The sequence below is a fragment of the Nomascus leucogenys genome, chromosome 20 (genome assembly GCF_006542625.1).
Source record: "Nomascus leucogenys isolate Asia chromosome 20, Asia_NLE_v1, whole genome shotgun sequence".
Taxonomy (NCBI): Eukaryota; Metazoa; Chordata; class Mammalia; order Primates; family Hylobatidae; genus Nomascus; species Nomascus leucogenys.
In genome coordinates, this window is record NC_044400.1 from 65,381,335 (window position 1) to 65,388,466 (window position 7,132).

At 36.8% G+C, this 7,132-nt stretch overlaps 1 pseudogene; it reads right to left on the reverse strand.

Moving 5' to 3' along the window:
* Window positions 1–3,057: 3,057 nt before the first annotated feature.
* LOC100583122 lies at window positions 3,058–3,543 on the reverse strand (annotated as a pseudogene).
* Between the last annotated feature and the right edge of the window lie 3,589 nt (window positions 3,544–7,132).

Sequence of the window (7,132 nt, forward strand, 5' to 3'; positions counted from 1 at the left end):
GAGCATCACAATAATTGAATGAGCAATTTCAATAATGTTCTAGACTCTATTTTGTTTGTCCTAAGGAAAGCAGTACCTCTTTTTAAATATGATGCTGGCTTTTTATATTTGTCATAGGTGAATGGTAGAATTATGTGCCCAAAGACTATACATAAATATGGCACCTTTATAACCAAGAAGGGTATTCATCTTGGCTAGCTCTTTCTAAATGCCCAGAGAGCTGGCAGGAGGCAGGCATGAAGGAGTTAAAAGAGAATGCTGCTGGCAAGTTTCCTTCAATCAAGTGCCTTTCACCAAAAATGGAGAAGTAGTAAATGGGGAGGGGGGTGAGAACAGGAGGAAGTGAAATAAATAGTCCTTCTCCCTAGTGCAGAACTCACTTCTATAGGCAAGAGAGGAAGGGCAGAGACAGTTATAAAGGGTCTTTTATGCAAAGCATTTCAAAGGGCTATGATGAAAATACAATATAAAATACACTCTTAGCATATTAGCCGACAGCTAAGCCTAGACAAATAAGAGCATTTTCAATTTGTTCTTAAAAGTCTCCAAGGAGCTGGGAGTTCTTACAGCTGCAGAGAAAAAAAAGGTGAGTTTGAATGCAGCCTGAAGAAAATATTCTTGCCCTTATTGAATCAAGTTGAACAGGGTCACTAGTGGAAAGTAAATCCCTGAAGATGGATAGCATATAAGCAGCAATATTCTCTGAAAAAGAATTGAGGTCTTGGTTGTAGAAATCTCTGAAAACCAGGAATGAAGTGTACAAATGGGCCCAAAGTCTGAAAGACACGAAAGATTATTCCATTAAATGCCGAGAAAAAAGACAACTGGGTCTCAGGGAGGACCCTCACTAATCCCAGTGTCTCTGGAGTTAAATATGAATGCTGAGTGTGACATGCGTACCAGCCATAAAGCAACACACATTTATTATCTCAGGTTTTGAAGGTCAGGATTTTGCAGTCCCATCTGAGGAATAACTAGGGAAAGATCTGCTTCTACATTTGTTCAGGTAGTTAGCACAATTTAGTTTCTTACAGCTGCAGGATTGAAGATTTCAGTTTTATCTTGACTGTTAGTCAAATGCCATCCTCATCTCCTGGAAGCCACCTGCATTTTCTTGCGACATTTCATTTCCTAGTGACATTTCATTTCCTAGTGTGGGTTCCACCTTCTTGAAGCCAGTGGGGTGGGGGGAGAGAGAGAGAGAAAGAGGGAGAAAGAGGGTGAGAGAGACTTCAGCCAGACAGGTGCTACAATCTAACACAATGTAATCAGGTAACCATAATCTTGTACCTTCCATTCCCTTTGCTATTTCTATTGGTTCAAAGCAAGTCACATGAAGCATATTATATGGACAACTGATATCTGTTATTATATGAATGTATTTTCTAATTTATTAAATACAGGTGTGTTCTATCATTTAGGTTGAATTAAAAGGCTAAATCAATGACTATCTTTAAGATTTTAAGGTGTCTAACTAGTTCTTTTCCTTGTCTAGCTGTTCTTTTTCATTTGCTTTTGAAGTTTTCTTTATATGGATGTTTTTCCCTTACTTATCCTTTTGAGTAACCCAAACATACTTATCTCAAAACCCTTGTCAGCAAGTTCTAAAAAAAAAAAAAGTTTCACTAAACTGCATTCTTAACCTAATAATTAATTTTGGTGTCTGTTTCCTAAGGATAATTTTAACACAATTATTTGATATGGTTTGGCTCTGTGTCCCCACCCAAATCTCATCTTTAATTGTAGCTCCCGTAATTCCCATGTGCTGTGGGAGGGACCCGGTGGGAGGGTGGGAGATAATTGAATCATGGGTCAGTTTCCCCCATACTGTTCTCATGGTAATGAGTAAGTCTCACAAGGACTGATGGTTTGATAATAGGAAACCTGTTTCTCTTGGCTCTTATTCTCTCTCTTGTCACCACCAAGTGAGAAGTCCCTTTTACCTTCCACCATGATTGTGAGGCCTCCCCTGCCATGTGGAACTGTAAGTCCAATAAACCTCTTTCTTTTGTAAATTGCCCAGTCTTGAGTATGTCTTTATCAGCAGTGTGAAAATGAATGAATACCTTATTCAAATAGAGATTTAAAATAGTAAACATTCATTACCTCACAGTGTCTGTGGGTCATAAATTCTGGAGAAGATTAGCTAGGTGGCTCTTGCTTATGGTTTCCTATGAACTTGTAATCAAAGTATCAGCCATATTTATATTCATCTGAGGGCTTGCCTAGAACTGTAGGATTCTTTTCTAGGATAGCTCATTCATGTGGCTATTGGTAGAAGGCTTCCTTTTATCAGCAAATTGACCTCTCCATAGGGCTTCTTGAGTATCCTCTAACATGGCAACTGGCTTCCCCAGTGTGAGTGATGCAAAAGAGAGTAAGATGGATGTCATGCATTTTGTATGACGTCACTCTCGTTTCCACAGTACCTCACTGATGATAGAAGGCAGCCCTAATCAATATATGAGGAGAGTAAACAAGGACATGAACACCAGGAGGCATATTGGGGCCCCACCTTGGACAGTGGTTACAACAATTATCTCTTGGTTTTGCAAGATCTGTAATGTTGAGTCACAGGTCCTGCTCAAAATTGGTATGGGGACATCAACATAGTGGGTAGATGTGTCTAAATTTTTCTTGCTAGGTACAACTTCAGCTTTGTACCTATGGTCAACAATCAAGGGATGGAAGTGGTTTTTTTGTTTGTTTGTTTGTTTGTTTTGAGACAGAGTCTCGCTCTGTCACCTGGGCTGGAGTGCAGTGGCGTGATCTCGGCTCACTGCAACCTCCACCTCCAGGTTCAAGTGATTCTCCTGCCTCAGCCTCCCAAGCAGCTGGGATTACAGGTACATGTCACCGTGCTTGGCTGGCTTACACCATGTTAGCTAGGATGGTCTCGATATCCTGACCTAGTGATCTGCCTGCCTCGACCTCCCAAAGTGCTGGGATTACAGGCATGAGCCACTGTGCCTGGCCTGAAGTGGTTTCTTTCTTTTTTTTTTTTTTTTTTACAGCCCAGAGGTCCTTTTTTTTTTTTTTTTTTTTTTTAAACACCTATTATGCCATGAATTCATAGGGAATAGGTTCCAGCAGCTCAGACTCCTTCCCATTGGTTCTCACAAAGTGTGCTTCTCTGGGTGGAGCAGGCTGGCGCTTTAGCGGAACCCAGGTACCTTTCTCTTTGGCGTCTTTCTTTTTCTGATCATTTTCCTTCACGCGTCTCAGGAAGCTATCTCGGCTCTTAGAGTGCTTAATGTGCTCAATACGCACATTAATTCTCTTGGCAAGAATCTTGCCCTTAACTTGTTTGTTTACAACAATGCCAACAGCATGCTGGGTAACATTGTAGACTCTTCCAGTTTTGCCATGGTAACACTTGTGGGGCATTCCTTTTTGAACAGTACCCATTCCCTTGGTGTCTACAATGTCACCTTTCTTATAGATTCGCATATATGTGGCCAAAGGAAAAACTCCATGTTTTCTAAAAGGCCTAGAGAACGTGTATCAAGTGCCTCTCCTCTTTCCCTTTGTGTTCGTCATTTTGGCGAATTACTGGTTGCTTAAACAGCTGCTCAAGAATGCTACTCCAGCCTCTGGTTTCCAGCAACAAACCTTTCCAGGCCTTCTTCTCACATGGGGCAAGTTTTAGCCTCCACTTTCTTCATGCTTATGGATACAGATTCCATCAAATATGTTCTTGGGTTCCACACAATGCTTTGTATTTGGGTTCTGATTCTGGTTGTCCTGATCCCCAAATATTACTTTAAAAAATTAAATATATAAATATAATTTGTATCCATCACTACCAAGTATTTGCCACAAATAAATACATCATATTGCAAAGTTCTTATTATAAATGGAAGTTTTCCTGATACAAGCTGGGCAATTTTGTGCATGTTTTATGCTGGTATAGTGCAGTATTAAAATCAGTTGATATACAGCTTCTGAAAGAAATGGATAGAAGTGGGCATCAAGAATCACTATTAATGTGCCAGAATGGTCTCTGGGGAATTATGAAGGTGTGCAGAAAAAAATGTTTGGTTACTTGACCTAGAAACAATTCAAGACATGTTACCAGAATAGCATATAATTGGTCATAAAGATTAAGCAGATCTTTGACTTCAGCAAAGGTAAAGGTAAGAAAGTAGCTCTCCTGGCACGCTGATACCTATCACAAATTTGCATTTAATTATGGCTCTTTTATGGTTAGAAAGTCTAGATTGGGTACAAATACAGAATAGAGTAAAATCCTAGACTGGAGCTGTGTTCATTTGTATAGTGGAAATGAATTTATTTCATTTGGCTTCTTTCTGATATTGTTTGGCATTTCTCCATTACTGAATCTCTTTATATTAATTGCAATTCCACTGCTTGACTTCATCTGACACTTGTGATGCATATGATATCTTATTTACTTATTTATAAACTGTCCCATTGTAACAAACTGTGAAATCCATGTCCAAATGACTATAATCACTCAGTCTTAGAAAAAAAATGAACACCATTAGAAACATCAGTGCCCAAGCAGAAAATTATTTTGACTAGTGAAGTGGAGGATTTATTGAGAATTATCCTTCCAGATATATCTCTACAAGGTCAATGTATCCAACCAATACGATGAGAGCATAGAGAAATTTAAGTACACATTGACTGTCAATTATAATTCTCTTAAAGAGTGAATAAACTTTTACATAAAACATTAAAAGTGTTTAGTTTGCTGAGAAATAGTGTTTATATTCACAAATGAAATAAGAACATGACATTAGAACACAAAAGAAAGTGGAAATTTCAGAGATGATTTAGGATTCATCAAGAGAAAGAAAAATGTTAAGATTTCTAGAGAATACACATTCAGACTGAATATCAGATATAAATAGTCATATCCTTGACTTTTATGTTGAAATAGACACAAATTTTCAGGAAAGTGGATGGTGTTGAAGAGAATTTGATTTTGCAATCCTTAAGAAACTAGAGTGCTAGGAAAATAATTAAAAAGAAAGATCTATTTCAAAATTTAATAAGCATAAATGAACATACTAAAGATCAAGTACCTCAAAAGGAAAGAGCTCCATCTAAACTGAGTGACAGCTATCTTCGAGGTACTGTGAAGGATGCTTTGGCATAGAGGATGTCAGTAATTTTCAAAAATGAAATGCCTGACTAGGCATTTACACCTATTGCATAGGTGACAATGAAGAATAAATCCCTTCCTAGATCCTTCATTCATTACACAAACTAAATTTCAAGATCGTGGTGGCCTTTAGTTTCCTTAGTTTGCTTAAACAATTTAGTAAGTTACTGAAAATAATATCGAAGGAGAAAGAATTACAACCAGACTCACAAAGAGAGAAAAGATAATTTACATAGGAAAAATTAACACACATCAAGATGGAAGGATAATGTTATGAACTTGATATATTGTTTGGATTTCTCAAATTCTAACACTCAGATAATGATTTTCTTGAATCAAAGCGAAGCTAATGTGTAATATCAAAGAAAACCAATAGGGAATTATTTAGCAAGCATCTTGAAATCTCTGCAGCACAAATAAATATATACTTGGGTCAACTGATAAAGTTACCAAATCATCAAAATTGACAGAGTTCATTCATCATGAAATCATTGCTTATTAATCACTAATCATTGCTTATTCTGCCCAGCACTGTGAAATAATAGGACAAGCTGCTAACTTAATATTACAACTATAATATAAATACTTAATTTTAAAAGTGTGATGCTTATCTGTATTGTGTATTATAAAAATAACCATATTTTTGAAATATTTGCATTATGATTTACATCTATAAACACCTTCTATCCTGATAGAAGTTTTGCAAGTAGTTGAGGCAGGGAGAGTTATTTGCGTTTTATGGAAGCCACACTCTGCATTTTGAGATCACATTAAATTTACCCAAAGCTGCGTGTTAAGTTGGTGGAGCATGTTAAACTGAAACATAAATTTACTGATTCCTAACATAGTGCTCCCTCCATGAAATTCATCCTTCATAATGCAGCAGAAAATGCCCTCTCCTCTGCAGAAGGAACACTGGATGCTTCTTCTTTGGTGCTTGTCAACGCTTTAGGCATATTTCCAATACATCACTCAACATGTTGTTTTCAAATGCAAACAGAGGGATAGAACTGAAGCAGATTGTTATTAAATGGACATTGCAACAAATTAGGAGCTAGTGTTTCACACAGTTCTTTAGATCAGTTAAGACATGTAAAAAAAAAGACAACCAAAACCCTTACTAACTAAGAACTAAATATTATAGGGGAACCAAGAAGTGATTAAAAGTTTGTGAATATAAACACAGGGATTAGTTAGGGGCAGCCATTTTTAATTTTCTTTACCAGTTGAGAAATATATCTAGGGCACTTTATTTAACTCATTAACATATCTTAGAAGCCAAATGAATTATTTGTCAGAAAGAATTATCTGGAAAGAAATTACTGAGTTCAGTGTTGCATATCTTTGTGGATATTGCCACACCAAAATTAATTACAATTATTAATAACAGTTTTCTCTGGGGATGCTTCTCCTGCTACCCAAATAAGTCATTCAGTGTTTAGGCTGCTTATGATCTGTATTTTCCTTGAATGCTATTGCATATTTTAAGAAGTCTGGAAATAATGGTTACTCTGGATCACATATCTTAGAAAAGTAAAAATGCATTAGTAATGTAGCTGCTCAAAAATTGAAATTCTGCAGAAATAGCTCCATAGGTTAGCAAGATCAAAGATGCAACTATCCTCTGCAAGAGGTACTTGGCAATATTTCTCACCTAGAGATGTCTGTTGTTAATAATTCCATGAATGTTAATGGGAGCTTTCCATTTACATGACAAAGAAAATAGTCTTATTTGATGTGGGATTATTAAATGACCATCTATCATAGTTGAGCAAGACTGGTTGCCTTTACATAGATGCTGGCTGAAATATTAGACTTCAAATAAATGAAACAAGTTATTTTTCTACAACCATTTTTTTCTTGTTTGCCAAGAGCTCCTTATATTTGAGCAAATTACTTATGTGTTACACTTGATATTTTGAATGAGTTTGTCAGAAAGCAGATCTTATCTATAAGTCAGTCATTTTCTCAGAGGTTTAGGGGAGATAAGAGATTTGTGTG